This window comes from Ochlerotatus camptorhynchus, unplaced genomic scaffold (assembly GCF_037179485.1).
Source record: "Ochlerotatus camptorhynchus isolate MF236.1 unplaced genomic scaffold, CSIRO-AGI_Acam_v1.1 ptg000314l, whole genome shotgun sequence".
NCBI lineage: Eukaryota > Metazoa > Arthropoda > Insecta > Diptera > Culicidae > Ochlerotatus > Ochlerotatus camptorhynchus.
This window is the reverse complement of record NW_027040802.1, coordinates 2,903,605-2,923,558: the sequence shown is the minus strand read 5'-3', so window position 1 is coordinate 2,923,558 and position 19,954 is coordinate 2,903,605. Positions and strand designations below refer to the sequence as shown.

At 40.0% G+C, this 19,954-nt stretch overlaps 1 pseudogene; it reads right to left on the bottom strand.

Moving 5' to 3' along the window:
• Positions 1-10,084: 10,084 nt before the first annotated feature.
• On the bottom strand, positions 10,085-19,954 carry LOC135707598 (uncharacterized; annotated as a pseudogene).

The window sequence follows — 19,954 nt, the reverse complement described above, 5'->3', positions numbered from 1 at the left end:
TTTGATCGTTTTATTTAAATTTCTATCATAATCCATATTCTGCCGCTATTTGCATAACAGTCCCATGTAGATAGGAAGTCCACAGGATATGGGACTGTTATGGGAGTAAATGTACAGAAAGTTTAACAGTTATGGCACTAGTGGTCCTCTAATTAGCCATACGGTCACGAATGAAATGTTTATTATTGAGTGGTGATACAAACAACATCATTCCACTACACCACCGGCGCCGCTCATCAATGTTGTATTATTGTGTGTGGCAGGATAATTTCTCAAAAAGGGATTATAGGGGAAATGTATGTAATGTCGACCTAAGTGTCCCTAATTTGGGTCCATACATAAATTCAGCAATCGACTACATTTTCAATAGCAACCAAAAATATCCATTAGTACCGTCCCAATGACGCGTTCATCTAGATAAAATTGATCAATAGCAGATTTTTAGTGATGGGCCCAATGTTAGATCCATAGGCCAAATTAGAGCCATTTCCCCTACCATCTGCTTTCTGTTTATGGCCGTACAACTGCGCCCATTGATTTACCACACGGCGGCTCTTTATCCAGGATTCGCTCCTCAAGCCGCTGCCATAAAATACTATCAAAGTTACACATCTGTGTATAATCCTTATGGGCGAGGTTGCATCGCGCTTATGAGTGGCGCGCTTCGACCGTAACCAATTGAGAATTTAACATAAGCGCGACAATAGTAGGGTTAACTACCCCATTTCCGGCCTATTAAGCACAACCCGCGCTTAGACTTTCTTAATCTAGCGCAGTTTAGTACCAAACGGAATGTTATTATTACTGATGGCTTTCAAAATTTATTTACCTTTCCGTATGTACCGTAAGATTTGATAAAGAGAAACCAATCGTTGAGATATTGTCAAAAGTATAACGCTGCTTCTTGACGTCTAACTCGGTCTACGGATTCTAAACTCGGCCTAACGCATTGAAATGCCAATGAATTCACTTCGGCCTATCGGATGCAGATAAAAATTGATTCGGTCGGTACGCTTCTTTTGCTTTTGGGAATAATGGGTGCAAACCTTCATATCACGCGTTCTCATTGACTTCGTTCCGTAGCTTATTTAACTAAAGTATCGTACCAAACGCATAATTTACTTATTAACTCTGTAATCATGGATTTATTTGAAGTTTTCTGCTCGATAGCCCCAAAATGGGCGATTAGACCATTAGGGTAGTTCTCTACCCTATATCGGCAAAATATAATAATTGAAAAGCTTAATGAAAATCGCTAAATTCTGATTATATCGGTGCGCATAGGGGAGAACAGTACATAACGCACCCCCGGGGTAAGACGCACTTTTTCATTTTATTTTGAGTTTTTCTTGGAATTTTAAATCCAATTCTAGGATTTATCATGCAGGATTTTGAGTTCAGATACTATGCTAGAAGTGCTGCTTGATAAGACAACAAAAAAGTTACTTAAAAGCCATGAAAAACACAAATGAAAGTCAGCTGGTGCGTTCTGCCCAGGGGGTGCGTTCTATACCATTCTCCCCTACTGATTTCCTCTGTCAAGGAAGCATACATTTCTAGATAGAGCTGGAATTAGGGCGTAACAGCCTTTGTAAACAATGACTTCTCTCGTTGATTTCTCGGAATTCAAGGCACGCCTTCACAAACCTTCATATCCATCGGGTAGGAGAAGTCTTCCTCTACTCGATGGTTATGTCGATTTGCCAGGGAGAGCCATGGCTTCCGAGAAATCATCAAGAGAAGTCATTGTTTACAAAAGCTGTTACGCCCTAATTCCAGCTCTATCTAGATTTAGGCTTTATCTACACGGTGAATGAGAACGACCCAAATTTGAGTTTAGTTCACGCATAATCGCCAAAAGTGCAGGAACTCAGCGATGAGTAAAATTTGTTTCATGGTTTCCTGTGGAAAACCTAAAAAATCTACCGGAAAATGAGGAAATTGACGAAAATTTTATTCAGTCTCGGAGTAGTACCAATAGACTGAGTGAATCCAATCTTTACTTTTCTCAAATTCGGGATTTTTTCCCTGGGAAAACATGAGGCAAATTTACTCATAGCTGAGTTCCTGCACTTTTGGCAATGGAGGCGAACCAGCACCAGGCTGAAAGCCTCCCTAATAAAGATAAATCAATCAATCAATCACTTTTGGCGATTATGGGTGAACTAAACTCAAATTTGGGTCGTTCTCATTCGCCGCGTATGTTCAACCTCTATTGAATTTCACTGGTTTACGCCTGATGGTTATGCCATAGAGGTAACTCTAAGACTACACCCAGAGAAATATGTCTTAAATCCAAAAGAATTCTGTCTAGATTCAACAGAATTTATTATAGACTGACGGCTTACCAGTAATTATTTTTGATTCAACTAAAGGGTGATACGGTCAAAATTTGGTCAATATCAACTTGACGTATTTCTTTCAATTTTGCATTTAAAAAACCTGAACACCCCTCATTTTGAAGGTGTGTGTGTGTAGAATGTTGCTCCTATTTTGATTTTGGAATTCACTCTTCAGTTGTCAAAATGCCGTCCAAGCAAGAAGAGCAGCGTATCAAAATTTTGCTCGCGCATCGCGAAAATCCGAGCTACTCGCACGCAAAGTTGGCAAAATCGCTAAAAGTTGCCAAATCAACCGTTACAAATGTAATTAAAGTGTTTGGGGAACGTTTGTCGACAGCCAGGAAGTCTGGATCGGGGGGAAATCGAAAACCGGAAGCCGCTGAGACGACAAAGAGAGTTGCCGGTAGTTTCAAGCGAAACCCTAACCTCTCTCTCCGAGATGCCGCAAATAAGCTGGGTGTATCGTCTACAACCGTGCATCGAGCCAAAAAACGAGCCGGACTATCGACTTACAAGAAGGTAGTGACTCCAAATCGCGATGATAAACAAAATACGACGGCCAAAGCGCGAACCCGGAGGCTGTACACGACGATGCTGACGAAGTTTGACTGCGTGGTAATGGACGACGAAACCTACGTCAAAGCCGACTACAAGCAGCTTCCGGGACAGGAGTTTTATACGGCAAAAGGAAGGGGAAAGGTAGCAGATGTTTTCAAGCACATGAAACTGTCAAAGTTCGCAAAGAAATATCTGGTTTGGCAAGCCATCTGTACCTGTGGCTTGAAAAGCAGCATTTTCATAGCTTCCGGGACTGTCAACCAAGAAATTTACGTGAAAGAGTGTTTGAATAAATGTCTGCTGCCTTTCCTGAAGAAACACGGTTGTTCCGTACTGTTTTGGCCGGATTTGGCATCTTGCCATTACGGTAAAAAGGCCATGGAGTGGTACGCCGCCAACAACGTGCAGGTGGTTCCCAAGGACAAGAACCCTCCCAACACGTCAGAGCTCCGCCCAATTGAGAAATACTGGGCTATTGTCAAGCGGAACCTAAAGAAGACCAAAAAAACTGCTAAGGGCGAGCAGCAGTTCAAGGCAAACTGGCTTTCTGCGGCGAAGAAGGTGGACAAGGTGGCTGTACAAAATCTGATGGCAGGGGTCAAGCGTAAGGCCCGGCAATTCGGATTTGGAAAAGCGGAAGCCTAACTGAATATTTTTCCTGAATTTTATACTAATTGAACTTGAAAAAGAAATTTAATTTGATTTTTTAAATAAACGATTTCACCGATTTACACGCGTTTTCCCTTGACCAAATTTTGACCGTATCACCCTTTAGTACGGTCATTTGCTTAGACTATAAAGTTTGTTGTTTCAAGCATTGCTCTAAAATTGCCAGCTGTCACAAACAAAACAAAATCATTGTTGAAACAAAAATATAATTTGTTAGATCAACGCAGATGTGTATAGCAATAGCTAAAGATATCGTTTTGAAACAAAAACACGTATTATTGTTTCAACAATTTTGTATTTTAGTTCCAAAAATCTCAATGCCCTGTATCAAAAAGCGATTCTGTTTGCTTTACGCTAGATTCTTATTGTTTTTATTACTCATAATAATACAATAAAATATTTTTTATGCGTCATTTATTATTGTCATGAAATAACAACACCTAAAGTATAACTTATCTTCTACCTTATGCAAATTAATATTACATAAAGAGCTTTGAGTGGGTTGGTTTATTTCCTTTAAATTCCGTTATAATTGCTTATCTTTTGACAGATACGCGTATTTCGTCTACTACTTGCAGTCTTCATTAGTGCCAAGTACTCTACAGTGGTGTTGTAACATATCATTAAAAGATTGTCAAGGTTGTCTAGTATGATGTCCTCTAATTCATAGATATTCACCAAATTATAATGACGTATGTAACATATGATTTTCCTTGTGAATTCTGATCCGTGTTTAAAAAAATTATCAACGTATTTCACTGTGTCGCTATCAATTTTATAACTTTTATGTATAATTCCAGTATGTTCACTTTTAAGATGCATGACCGATAATTTAGACTGGGACAAATCGATAGTTAATCAAGGGGCAAGACAGCTCCCAATCACGAGCAATTTCAGAGTTGCTTTTGAGGCAACAGTGGGCGAGATCACTGTCATATTGCGGCGCGAAGCCGCAAAGCTGCTGTCAAACAAAACGCTTGTCAAAACGTGAAGTATCGTGTGTGCGCAAGTACTTTGCTGCCTAGTTTGCTGCTGCTGGTATGACTTTTATCATTAAAATGGATTTTATTGTAAGTTTTATTTCACTATCGTTCATACATATTCGCAGACATAATTATTTCTTGAAGGATGATTTCTGGAACAGGATCTGAAATGAAATTGCTGTTGTGCTTCAACACATCAAGAACATGTTGAGATTGGAAGGACTTGCCGAAAACGGCGTGATGACATTATCACAATACAGGAGCAAATGCGAGCCCGTGTTCATTGTGTTAAAGAAGAATCCATCGAATACTATGGTCGATTCCGAGAATCCGAAAATTTCCATTTCTCCATCGGTGACGTTCGCGTCTTGAAATTGATAACCATGAGACGGTATTGCCAAGTACACCCGCAAAGAAGGTGATCAGACCCAGAGTGTCTCTCAGATTGAGCCTTAAACCATACAAGCCTCAAACATTCAAATAGATCCCGGGAGAGTAAGATCCATCCTGTTAGTTCGTTTGTTGCCTCAGTTTGCGAATCGGTAAATCGAGTAGTATATGTTTATTGGTTATCCGACTTATCATGTTTTTAAATAGGGGAATTTACGTATTTTCGGCAATCTAAGCAGCTTCCGCACTTCTATTAGCATTTCCTCAGTGTCACGCACACATATGACGTGTCTGTTTGTTTAAATTTATCTGCTGCTAGCTATTCTATCCATTCCAAGCGACAGAACTGTCCAAAACGGTTTGAAAACGTTTTTAAGGCGCTCTCAACTTCTCAGGTGAGTGTGACTATTGTCGGCAGCCTCTTTTACTTCGGCAACCTTTCCGTTTAAACTGTGTGTTAACCAGTTGTTCTGTTATCGGCAACTCGAAATCAGCCGTATTTTTGTGTGCTTATGTTTCATTTGCAGAAACACCTGACATAATAGGTTTTATCAGTCGTATCAGTTTATCATCCTTGGACCCAACCAAATCGAACGTTCACTACGGAACGCGCCTTGAATCCCATTGCCTATAAATAAACATAATATTACGAATTTATGGTAAAAGATTCAAAAAATTAAAATGTCCATGCTTTTTTGTATTGAATTAGAACTTGCATGTTTTTTTTCTTTGCCGAAAAATATCTATGTGCATAAAAAAAATGTGTGCACACATTTTGGGACTCATCATTTAATAAACGGCCGAGAACAATTAATCATTTATAACTACTTACTTTCTTATGGAAGCGTTATTGGTATCCCCAACTGCGCCATTGTCGGATTTCTCCATATAGAATTCGTTTTCATTCTTTACATGCGAACTAGGTACTCTTTTCAATAAACTGCACTCTTAAAAATCTGTATAATTTCAATGTTTGTTTTCAAGATGAATAGAAATAATTTCATGTTTTAGGATTAATTAAATATTTGTGTCGTAAACCACATTTCAAACCTCCTTCTCCCTTTTCCCATCCAAAAAACTGTAAATCTCCACTAACCTCGAGACAACCGCGAGTACTCGGTCCAGTTCCTTTAACTTTATATATAAGACAGTAATGTATAACGGAAAGGATAACTCGGCTCTGAAAAGTTTATTCGATTGAGCCTGTACAAATAAAGTAAATATAAAAAAAAAACATCTGTCTAAAAACTGACGCTTCATCGCATAATCGATTTTCTTTCGGCATGCTCTCTCAACTAACCAATCTGTTGCCGAGCTTTCTCTCTTTCTCTGCTCTAGTAAAACACGATACGCTCTATCGTGGCGCATCCCGAACCGATCAAAGTAGACCATTCTCTATTTTCGTCTAGCTTGTCTTCGGAAAGCTCATCAATCGGATTTTTTATTTTATATGAGCATGACAAATACCGAATGCCATATCAGCGTGGATCTGTTTTCCGAACGAATCCGGAAGCTCGCGAAACTTTGTTAATGCGTTTGCGGACGAACTGCTTGCTTGGTACTTTAAAGCTAGGTTTAGACAGGGCAAGTCAATTGATCAACTCAGTTGAATTCAATTGGCTTGAACAGTTGAGCTTGGTTCAACTTTTTTCAGTTCAACTGAGTTAATCAAATCAGTTGAATGGCATGGTTTACACGATCAATTTGCGTTCAAGTCAGTTGAATTCAACTGACTTGATCAATGGATCATTTTATGTTCCAATTGCACAATTCTACCGGCAGAGGGACACAACAACGCCATCTGTTATTTTTGCTGTGAAGCTCGAAGCTTCCTCCAATTCGTCACAGATGGCACTGTATATAGTGAATGTATGTAAAATAAAGGGCCTAACTGCAAAAGATGCTCACCTTAAAATATTTTTGCAAAAGTTTTTTTTACTGTAAGTTTTAGTTCGTCTTTTTATCTCATGAATGTTAATGTATTAATTTTCATTTTCTGCATAAAATCAAGCAGCATTACAGTAGTTTATTCCAAAATTGAGACATTGAAAAATAAAAAGTTTGTCTAGGACCTTTGCATAGTTGCAATCAAATATATACCGATTAACAGCTAAGAATCAAAATAAACAAAACCAATCCGAGCTGAAATTCAAGAGTGCGGAAAGGCGTCGCGTGACAATGGCACATTTCTGCTGTGTTTGTGTTTCCGAAGGAATCTGACCGGTTGTCAGTGTGGTTATCGAACCTAAATCTGGATAGAGTTCCTGATAATATTTCGGCAGCCCGAATCTGCAGCCAGCACTTCAGCAATCATCAATATGAAACAACTGTTTATCCTAATGGTAGGTAAATGTACGGCATCGCTCTTATTTAAAAAGCTTTAGAAAATGTTCATTTACTTATAGGCGATTCATTTACCAGACTCTCATGTAACGATTGTCCCGATATCGTTTGGATACACGAAAAAAATCAACGCAAAAGTTTCAGATCAGTAGAGACTCAGACTGATATTACATTTTCTCTCGGAATGGAACACTGTGATCAATTTTCGTTTAGTGCACCACAAGCCGCTGTAAAACTTTCATCTTGTGTAGGTAAATTTATGGTATGCAACTAATTCGTCAATCATTGTTCCTACACAGAACCTAAAAAGAAAATCGGATCCCGTATCTCTCCAAAGTCTACCAAATGAACCTACTAAGAAACAAAAAACTGTTGAGATATATTTTTTCGTCATTCGTTACTTTACTGGTGATTTGTAATGTCTGCATATATTTCAGCTATGCATTGAGATGTGCTTGGAGGATTTGCGTGAAGATAACTCTCGTTTAAATTGTTCTTATGATGACACTTTTCTGCACACGTTTGTATCCGATTTTCAAGAATCGTTCGAGGGAACAGGAGCACCAATGTATTTTGAAGATTGTGAACATGCTGGTATGGAGGAGATTGAACTGGATGATGAATACTGTGTAGGAGAAACAATCTTATCTGACAGAAGAGAGGAGTACGACCAAATAATTTTTGATCTTGAGAATTCCAATCAGCAGTCCGGTTCAGATTCATGTATGCAACCGAATATCGAAGCAAGTTATTCGATCATCGACGAAGCTGACTCTAAATCTCGCACCAAGAATTTTCATCCTTTTCACACACTCGGTCCTGCAGTAAATATTGATTTCATCATACAAGATGAGCTACATTATCTGACAGGATTCGATGAAAATCAGTTTGCATATATTCTTTGCTTAGCCTCAAAGATAAATGGTATGAACTGGCCATGCTATACCATGAGCATCAAAAATCAGTTGCTCATTACACTAATAAAATTTAGGCTGAATTTTGATTATACATTTTTGAGCATTATGTTCCGCGTTCAAAGCAAATGATCAGCAACATTTTTAAATTTTGGCTTGAACTTCTTGATCAAACTGTTAACTCGATTGATTTTTGGGACCTGGGCAAAAAAGGAGAAAATGTGTACAGAGCTGTGATTGATTGTACAGAATTCATGATTGATAAACCCTCTGAAGTGCTGAAACAACAAATCACATGGTCCACATATAAGCACCGCAACACATTCAAACTCATGGTTGCCATTGATGAAAATGGGCTTATAATATTTGTGAGCCCATTATTTGGCAGTTCAGCAACAGACAATACAATTGTTGAAAAGTCTGGACTATTGGATCTTTTAGAAACAGGTGATTATGTTCTTGCTAAGTTGCATAGACTTGGGGTCAGCGGCAACCTCTTTAGATGGTTTCGTTCATATCTCACTGATCGGCAACTGATGGTTGCCATTGGTGACAACCGGTCCAATATCTATGTAGCTACGTCAGGAATACCTCAAGGAAGTCACCTGGGACCTTTGATTTTCTTACTCTACTTCAATGACGTGAACTTGGTCATCGAAGGCCCACGACTATCGTATGCAGACGATCTTAAAATCTACCTACGAATCCACTCGATTGATGACTGTCACTTCCTTCAACGTCAGTTCGAAGCCTTTGCCAGCTGGTGTAATTTGAACCGAATGGTGGTTAACCCCACTAAGTGTTCAGTGATCACTTTTACTCGGAAGAAAGAACCAATCACATTTGAATACAAACTTATCCGCACTGTAATCGACCGTGTGAACCATGTGAAAGATCTGGGTGTTATTCTAGATTCTCAACTTACGTACAAGCAGCACATCTCGTACATTGTCGACAAGGCGTCTAGGACATTGGGATTTATCTTCAGGATAGCAAAGAATTTCTCCGATATCTACTGTTTGAAGTCACTGTACTGTTCCTTGGTGCGATCCATTCTGGAATATTGTTCTGTGGTCTGGAGTCCAAACTACAACAATGGTGCTGAGAGAGTTGAGTCCGTTCAACACCGTTTTCTTCGATTCGCTCTGCGGAAGCTGCCTTGGAGAGACCCATTTCATCTGCCCAGCTATGAAAGTCGTTGCCAGCTGATTGATCTGGAGCCTCTCCGAACTAGAAGAGACACCTCTAGGGCCCTGTTCATTGCGGACACTTTACAAGGTAGAATTGATTGCAGTGCAATCTTGGGGCAAGTCAACATTAACGTCCAACCCCGTGCGCTACGTAACAACGTTTTGCTGAGATTGCCACTTCAGCGCACAAACTATGGCATGAACGGTGCAATAGGTGGGCTGCAACGAGTGTTCAATCGAGTCTCGGGCATCTTCGATTTCCATATGCCTCGACAGCTGCTACGAAGATACTTCTCATCGTTCTTTTCTGGCACAGTTAACCGTGAATGATTGTGTGTTTTATTTATGTATTTTATTCTTAGTTTTTATTTTTTGATTTACCTATATAAGTTACTTAAATCATCATTGGGGCTTTACACAGCCTGTTGATGCAGACAAATAAATAAATAAATAAATAGTTGATTAAATGTACTGGTGGTGAAAATCATTTTTTTCTGTTTTAATTCCTTCCAAAGTATAGACGGCAAAAATGCATGATTCAGCATTAGTCACATACATTTGATATTGAACTTGTGAGTAGTATGGATGTCTTCTTCTTAGTTTACCCTCCTTGTCCCAACATGAGGCACTCAATGGAGACTGATTTCTTACGCTATATGGGCACTTAATTTCTAGTACAATTCTTCGACATTCGCTTATACCATCTGGAGAGCCAGCTAGATAATTACGGTGTTTATCGATGAACAATCCACACTTGTTAAAATTATATAGTTCATGGGTTGAGTTAATCATATTGAACACAATGTCTTCTTTCTCTTTGCCCCATGCTAACTGTAGGAGGTTGAATCCACTAAGATCGTTGAAATTTTTTTTTTGATGGCACCGTACTATGATACTGTGTATGTTTGAAGCGGTCAATCTCCATTTACGATGCTGGAACCACACAGCGGATCCAGATTGTTCCAGCATTTGTTTCTCAATGGCATCTATTTGATCCTCAGACACATAATTGATTGAGTTAACATAATCCTCAAACGGCGCCATTACATAGCCATGATCGTGGAAAAGGGCTACCATATTACACATGCGATTACTATTGAAACTGGTATGCATTCCGTAATTTATGGAAGCATCGACTGCAAATTTAGTAAATTCGGCGCTGGGACTGCAGCGTACAGAACTTGCAGCGCCCGAGGGATTACCATTTTTTTTTTTTTTTTAAATCTTTATTTTAGAGATTTTTAGCCTGAGGCTAGTTCATCTCTTTGAGGGATTACCAGTTTTTGATGCAAATAACTCATCAATCGGCATGCCTGACATTTGCTCGTCTTCTAGTTTTGGAGGTTTGTGCCACTGCTGCAACTCCGACGTACACGAAGCACCAGTAAAAATCGTACCTAAAATAGCAAGTTTACATGTTATTTTTTGCAACTATAGTTTATTTTTTTTTTTATTTTTTTTTAACTAGTTCGTTTATTTGGGAGGCTCAATCGCGTTAGCTTTACGGAGCCGATAGTTCATTGTTCTTTGTTTGTAACAAAATTCACTTAATTCTATGTCTAGTAGGAGTTGGGCCGAATACTCGCGGCTTACTCGAGGTTAGAGAGGTACATTGTCGAAGGATAGGATCAGGGGAGGAGTTTGGGAAGGTTTCGTTGTCTCATCAGAGCGTTGTCGCCAGTATGAATGGTAGTGCGGTTCTAGTTTCGTCTGGAGTTCGACCGGCTATGGTGACCAGTGGGCGACGATGAGACTCATCGAGACGGGGGGACAAGACAAACAAAAACTATTAAAGAGAGACAAAAGACAAGGAATTAAATTCTTATACTAGACATTTGAAGAAACACATAAACCGACTGCATATAGCAGATATCGCGAGTTCCCAACACGTCTCTGATAGGAACATAGGGTTGTCTTCCTTGGGCCTCAAGGGTATTCAAAAGTCGCTCTCTGGCGGCGTAATTATCCGTACATTGCCAAACTGCATGATCGATGTCATCGTAACCGTTTCCACACCGACAGATGTTGCTGTCTACGAGGTTTATTCTATTGAGATGAGCATCTAGCGAGTAGTGGTTGGACATAAGTCTACTCATCACGCGAATGAAGTCACGACTTAAGCCCAAGCCTTTAAACCACGCTCTCGAAGAAACATTAGGAATAATTGAATGTAACCACCGTCCAAGATTTCCATTGTCCCAATCGGTTTGCCAACTCAAAAGGGTACTCTGACGCACTAAATGGTAAAATTCATCGTGTGAAATTTGCCTGTCATAAAATTCGCCTTCCTGCGCGCCCACCTTTGCGAGAGAGTCCGCCTTCTCATTGCCTGGGATTGAGCAATGTGATGGGACCCATACAAAGGTAATCATATATGATCTTTCGACCAGTACACTCATCTGCTCCCTTACCTTTGAAAGGAAATAAGATGAGTGCCTACTTGGTTTCATCGACCGAATAGCCTCAATCGAACTGAGACTATCCGAGAAGATGAAGTAATGGTCTGCGGGCATGTTGGAAATCATCCCCAATGCGAAGTTGATTGCTGCCAGCTCAGCAACAAAAACGGAACAAGGTTCCTGGAGTTTGCGGAAGGCGCTAGAGTTTTCATTGAAGACACCGAAGCCAGTGGATCCACTGAGACGAGACCCGTCTGTAAAATATCTGTTTACGCAATTGACGTGTTGGTACTTTTCAGTAAAAATACGCGGGATAATAATAGTTCGAAGTTGATCTGGAATCCCGTTAATCACTTGTTTCATGGACAGATCATATTCAATTGAGGAACTGCGATTGGTGAAGTGAGCACGGTCTGGAGTATAACAAGGAAGACACATATCCGACGATATGTAGTGGTGGTAGATTCTCATAAATCGAGATTGTGAATTCAGCCCAAGAATTTCTTCAAAATTTGCAATTATAAGTGTGTTTGTCACTCCGCATTTGATTAGTATTCTGAGAGAGAGCTCCCAGAAACGGTTCTGGAGGGGTGTTACTCCTGCCAGAACTTCGAGACTCATGTTATGCGTTGAGTGCATACAGCCAAGAGCAATACGCAGACAACGATATTGAATTCGTTCCAATTTTATTAGATGACATTTTCTTGCCGAGAGAAAGCAGAAAGAGCCGTACTCTAGAACAGAGAGAATAGTTGTTTTATAAAGCGTTATGAGGTCTCCCGGATGAGAACCCCACCATGTGCCGCAAATTGAACGGAGAAAGTTGATCCTCTGCTGACATTTTTGCTTCAAATACGTAATATGGGTATTCCAAGTGCACTTTGAATCAAACCAGATCCCAAGGTACTTGAAAAACAATGATTGAGTAATGTTTCTGCCCAAAAGATTAAGATGCATTTGGGCTGGGTACCGCTTTCGAGTAAACACTACCAGTTCAGTTTTCTGCGGCGAGAATTCGATCCCTAGATTCCTAGCCCAAGAAGACAAGTTATCTAAGGAATTTTGCAATGGTCCTTGCAAGTCCACGGCATGTGGACCTCTTACGGAAACCACACCGTCATCTGCAAGTTGTCTTAGCGTGCATTGTTCTGCCAAACAGTTGTCGATATCTTTGACATAAAAGTTATAAAGAAGAGGGCTGAGACATGAGCCTTGGGGCAGGCCCATGTAGCTAATTCTGGAAGTTGTCAGTTGTCCAAGGGAAAAGTTCATTTGCTTTTCTGACAACAAATTGTACAAGAAATTATTTAAAATTCCGGAAAGTCCACATCTGTGCAGATTGTCTGACAGAATTTCAATGGAAACTGAATCAAAAGCCCCCTTAATGTCCAAGAATACTGAAGCCAATTGCTCCTTGTGCGCAAAGGCCAGTTGAATATCTGTGGAAAGCAGCGCTAGACAATCGTTTGTCCCTTTGCTCTTGCGGAACCCAAACTGTGTATTTGATAGCAAGTTATTTGTTTCGACCCACTGATCGAGTCTCCGAAGGATCATTTTCTCCAACAATTTCCTAATGCACGAAAGCATCGCAATCGGGCGGTATGAGTTATGGTCAGACGCTGGTTTGCCAGGTTTTCGAATGGCTATTACTTTGACCTGTCTCCATTCAGGCGGTATAATGTTGTTTTCTAGTAAGGAATTGAATAAGTCTAGCAAGCGTCTTTTAGCGATATCTGGGAGATTTTTCAGAAGATTGAATTTAATCATATCGCTTCCCGGTGAGGAGTTGTTCGATGAAAGAAGAGCCATAGAGAATTCCAGCATTGTGAATGGTCTATCCAGAGAGCTGCCGCTCGGAGACGCTTCTCGAAGAATGTGTTGTGCTGGAACTGAGTCCGGACAGACCTTTTTAGCGAAATCGAATATCCATCGGTTGGAGTATTCTTCACTCTCATTAGAAGATGAGCGGTTACGCATGTTGCGAGCCACCCTCCACAAGGTGGTCATTGAGGTTTCTCGTGAGAGTCCCTCGACGAAATTTCGCCAATAACCGCGTTTTTTTGCTTTGATTAATTGTTTCAGCTTTGTCTCAAGCTTTGAATATTCCTCGAAGTAAGTGGAGGTTTTGTGTCTACGAAAAGCTTTGAAAGCATCAGATTTTTCTACATACAGTTTTGTGCATTCTTCGTCCCATCCAGGTGTGGCTGGTCTCCTTTTGAAGGGCGCACTTGGAACTTTTCTTTTTTGTGCTTCCAGTGAACTTTTGTAAATCAAATCGGCGAGGAATCGATATTCTTCCAATGGTGGAAGCGTATCTATTGATTCGGCACCGATTGTCACCGCCGTTGCATATTTATGCCAATCTATGTTCCTTGTAAGATCAAATGGAACTCGAGATGGTTCTGCAGAGTGAGGGGCACACTTAATTGAAATGATGATTGGCAAATGATCGCTACCATGGGGATCATTGATAACCTTCCACAGACAATCCAATGATAGCGATCTTGAACACAAAGATATGTCGAGTCGGCTTTCTCGAGCCGGAGGTTTTGCTATACGTGTCACTTCACCAGTGTTCAAAATAGTCAAGTTGAAATCGTCGCATAAATCGTAAAAAATAGCCGCTCTATTGTCATCATATAGATCGCCCCACCCAGTACCATGGGAGTTCATATCACCCAGAATTAATACTGGGGATGGAAGAATCGAAACTAGATTCCAGAGTTGACTACGGCTAATGGAGGTTCTTGGTGGAACATAAACTGAAGCTATGCAAAGGTCTTTGTTCTTCACATTTATTTGGCAAGCGACGATTTCGATGCCTGATAGAGCAGGAAGGGAAATTTTGTAGAAAGGGTAGCACTTTTTGATCCCTAAAAGTACTCCTCCATAAGAATCGTCTCTATCCAGGCGTATAATGTTAAAATCGTGGAAGTTGAGTTCTTCATCGGAAGAAAGCCATGTTTCACAGAGAGCAAATATATCACAATCAGAATTGTGAAGTAAAAATTTGAACGAGTCTAGTTTAGGCACTAGACTACGGCAGTTCCACTGTAGCACAGTGATCATATCTTCAACCTCGTTCGACGAATTATCCATCGAAAGATATGATTGATGCAAGGAGGGGCCATGAAACAGTCAATTGCTTAAGATATGATTCTAATGTTGGAAGCAAGGCAGAAACTAAGCTTCTAAGAGGGTCTTGTATGTTGAACATATTTAATATGAATTCCACAATGTCCGAAAAAGCTAGCAAACCTCGCTCGGACTTGGATTTCTTTTGAGAAGTTTGAGGAGCAGCTTTATTATTTTTCTTATCTTTTTTGGGCAATGGTGGAAAATTCCTGCTGCATCCAGGGATTGGTTCAGCAGGAGCCTTCGGTTTCGTTTTTTCATCCCCATTACCCTGGGAATTTGCCAATCTTCTGGAGGTGACTTTAGTTTTCTTACGGCGCACTTTCGGGGAGGGGCATTTTCTTTTTGAGGATCCGTCCATTTTTGAAGGTGCGTGTACCACCGTAGAATCACCTTCATCGGATGAGTCAGAATCCGATTCTTCAGCTGACAAAATCGAAAATTGGTTTGCATCTTGGACGGCTGATGCAGCCTTCACCATTTGAGCGTATGTCTGCTTGGAGCGTCCTGAGATTGAACGCTGCACTTTATCGGAGTGCTGCTTGTACATCGGGCACTCCTGCAAGTGGTGAGGATTCTCGCCACAGTACGCGCATTTTACTGATTCTTTGTGGCAAGAATCCTCTTTGTGGTTTTCACCACATTTGCCACAACGAGTTTTGTTGCCGCAATGGCTGGCCGAGTGTCCTAGCCTTTTGCAGTTGGTACAGTTATAAACCCTCTGTACAAACAACCGCACCGGAAAAAAAGCACCATCAACTTTGACAAAGTTTGGGAGAACTGAACCAGCGAAAGTCACCCGAAACGAGTCTGAATGCTGATAGACTTTCTTGCCATCTTGTAAAGACACTGAATGCAGTTGCCTAACATAACAGAACAGAAGGGGAAGTGCAAGCAAATCGATGAATCAAAACGTGGTTCGTTTTTCTGTTCAACAAGCAATGTGTTGTGGTAGCGTTCCACACGGGCATTCTATGTGCACTCACACTATCATAGTATGCTGCCTATCTTAACTGCAGGCAGAAGATGCCTTCTACCGCTAGGTGCGCTAGTGTTCGCAAATGACAAGTGGAGCCACTTTCTGATCCGAAGTTCCACTCGTGTGCTAACATCCAGTATCTTTACAAGCTCGCTTGTGACTTTTCTGTTTTTAAAACAACCCGAGGCACGTTTCAAGTCCTCGACAGACAGACTCGCGTCGGAGACCACGCCTTCTATCTCCACATCTCGAGAAGGGATGTAGATGTTGTACTCAACACTAAACAACTCGTGATCAGCAATTTTATTTGCTACATCATAATTCGGTGCTTCTACACGCAGTTTGTTGAATCTCTCCTTATGTACCAAGATTCCCGGATACTTACGCAGCAAGTCTCTCGAAATATCGAGAGTTTTCAAGGGTTTATTTTTAGGCCGAAAAAAGACAACCCATGGTCCTTTCGAAAGTGGTTGGTAATACCTGGTTCGCGCAACGTTGGCATCGGAAGATGCCATAAGTGTTGCGCAAAAGCGGTGCGCAACCGCTTAAGAAGGAAAAAAAAATAAAAACCTTCTCCAATTTATTAATTTTAATTACTAGTAATTAAATTTTTGCACGGCGTACAAGCAAATTAAAGCGAAAAAAAAAAATCGAAAAAAAAAACTTTTATCTAGTTGCATCAAGTCTCACTATGAACCATACTCCCTTACCAGGGGTGAGAGACAGAACCACGCGCCACGAGGCAAAACAAAACTACAATAGGGAGGCAATCAAGTCCCTGGCAAGGTGACAGATAACCTTAGTTTCACGTACCCACTTGCAAATAGTAGATGTCGCCACAGAACGTAAACAAAGGGATTGTCCGTCACCGCCACAATGATATTTCTCTATGGAAATCCAACTTTTTGTTTCTCCATGTGTGGATGTCAAACAACAGGCAAGAATGCTATATGATAAGAGCGAATTTATTATGTTCGTGGTGAAAAGAAATAATTCAAACAAATTGAAACCAAATTGAAATTGATTGAGGTTCATTTTCTCAAATAATCAAATGAAAATAAAAATACTTTGGTGTCTTCTATTTTATTTTGCTCTTGAATATAATCAGCCTACAGATTTTTCTTTTTTGATCATAGTGGTGCGATAAAAGGCTTGTCATGGGCCGTATGAATAAACAAAAGTTTACTATCCTGTGTTTCTCTATTCTTGTGTTCTTGTGTATTCTTCTGACATGCAAGACTTCTGAAACTAAACTGAAAATTCTCAATAATCACCACAAATATTTCAACGTTGGAAGATATTACGAACGGTTTGAAAATAGAATCCTAAATCCACAGCATTCATCAACATGTTTTTTGAAACTATCAGGACTTATTATTAAGCAGGGTTTAGTTAACAATCATCGCAATATCATGATAAAATTGTGCATCGATTTTTAAACTTTGAAAGCATTAAGAATTCTATCCGCAAAAACTTACAAAATTGATTATATTTCGCAGTGAGTAGCAGTTATTCACAATGTGCCTCTTAAACGAATAAATTAAAGTGATAATCCGTATTATTAATATTATTCCTCACCAAACTTGAAGCCTCAAGAAACAGATGAGTCCATAATTTGTTTTGTTTTATTATTTAGTTACATAGTTATGGGCATAGTGACAATAACAGCACAAATACCATGAAGAACTCTGATAAATGAAGTGATCATATAAGTGAAGTAATTGTTAATCAGAATTTTCTAGAATATCAACTAAAATTGAGCTCTGTTGATTTTTGCACATAAGTTATGATCACAGATCCGTTGTAGCAAAATATTTAAAATACAGTCAAATTGAATAATAAATCACATATTTATCATAAAAGCATTTAAGGCCTTCGGCATACGTACAAAGTACACCGTTGTACCATAGAGGTAACTCTAAGACCACTGGGTCCCGAAGAAAATCATTATTATTTTTGGCTCACTCAGTACCAGAACAACGGTCCCAAGCAGTCCCAAGCTATTTCACTCACCCCTGCATGTTCTGCATGAATCCACACACCCCTGATGTTATCTGTCAAACTTTCATAGCGAATCAAAACAAACATAGTGTAGTAATAGAATTTCAACTAGAATAGGGTACGTTAATCGTTTGCTTGGGACCAATAGGCTACTAAAGTGATGAGCCAATTTAAAATCGTTAGTTTCGTATTGATTGTTGGTTGTACCATCGTTGTACCAACAATCAATACGAAACTAACGATTTTAAATTGGCTCACTACTTGACTAGCCTATTGGTCCCAAGCAAACGATTAACGTGCCCCATTCTAGTCGAAATTCTAGTACTACACAATGTTTGTTTTGATTCGCTATGAAAGTTTGACAGGTAAAATGAGGGGTTATTGGTTTTTCCTATGTTTCGAGGGGTGAATCGATTAGCTTGGGACCGAAGATAGTACCAGAGCTGAGCCAAAAAGTTGAGCACGTTATTTCGGGACCTTCTAGTCTTAGAGTTACCTCTATGGTTGTACTAACGTTGTACTATTTTATGCTAGTACCTCAAATTGTACATTTTGCAGTGCTAGATGCGTATAATTAGTATTAGTATACTCTTGTTCGCTGCAAAACCATTTTTTCTTTGTTCATCATCGACGATAATAGAAATAGCGTTGAAAACACTGAAAGTATCCATGTTCAATTCTCATTTGTTCCAATTAATTCGATGACAATCATATATTTTCGTTTTACAAATCAGCTTTTGGTTATGTACTGCTCAAATACATGCGGCACACAATATAAAAAAGTTTCATTATCTCATTATGTTTTGTGCATACTACTGCGAATCAAAGCGAAATTTTTAACTGGCATCACTGGAGTTCCTATGTCACTAACGTCGCGTGTGTGGTTTGGTAAGCGTGCGACAATAAGATGTATTTTAAACTTTACTTGTGATTGCTGTTCATCATTTCCGCATTCGCCCTTTTCAGATGACACTTCTGAAATTTGCGACTTTGACAGAACCACCAGCACCAAATTTTCGGGGTACACTGGCAATATACTGGAGCTGTCAAGTTGCCCCCGAGTGGGAGGCAATGGACTTGCAAAATGTATTGTACTATACTTATGCCGGTTGTGTAAACAACCTATCAGCCGGTGCAGCTAGGTATTCCGTTTGCTGCTGCTACGCTGCGGCTATTGACGGAGATGATGCGATGATGATGGTGATGATTTGATGATGATCGATCACTGGGGTAAAGGTGAACAGTCTATACGTAAGACTCAGCTTACGATAGCTGCTTCCGAAAACCGTGCGCGATTCACCTGAACACTTTTTTTTCTACAACGATAGCGATGGAAACGCGGTAAAAAACGAGTGTCGTATGAAGAGACCAGGACGCTGTTAACTGGCTCAGCGCTCGATACGGAATGAACTATAGTTTAGTAAACGAAAAGTTACCTGTTTCTAAGTAGCACTCCAAGCAAAGCAATAGGGCAGCAACATGTTTACAGGCAGCTGAATTTCCCTGTCCTGCAGGGCATGTGCAAGTACATTTGGAAATGTTTGCGATTGCGAGCTCAACTATTACACAGTATAATACTTGCTTCTTCATCGCAGCCTTACAAAAGCTGCGAACTTGAAGACCTCCCGCAGATGTCTGAAATTGCGTTTATTCTAATATTTAAGCTATTCTTGTTTACATTATTCACAAGTACCTACTTTTCCAAATCCAACTTGTCGCAAATGATTCGCCACATGCAGTTTTCGGCCCTCCTTGAAACTGTTGAGCGCATTACGTAGATGGAAGTACTGCTTGATGGTTTCAAATGTTAGCCACTTAAGCGGTTAAGTCGGGAGGTCTTCCATCGCATTATATTTCTTCATATTCTCAAACGCGCTATTATCTGCTGCAGGAACTGGAGGAACAGCAACAAGAGTTGAGTTCAGGTTGTGTTTGTTCCAATTTTCGAGCCTAAAAGTACATCTCATTGTAAAATACTAAAATTTTCATTAAACTATGACTTACCTTTTCTCAAGCACTTTTTTATTTCCTGTTCTTTTTGCGCCCAGTTT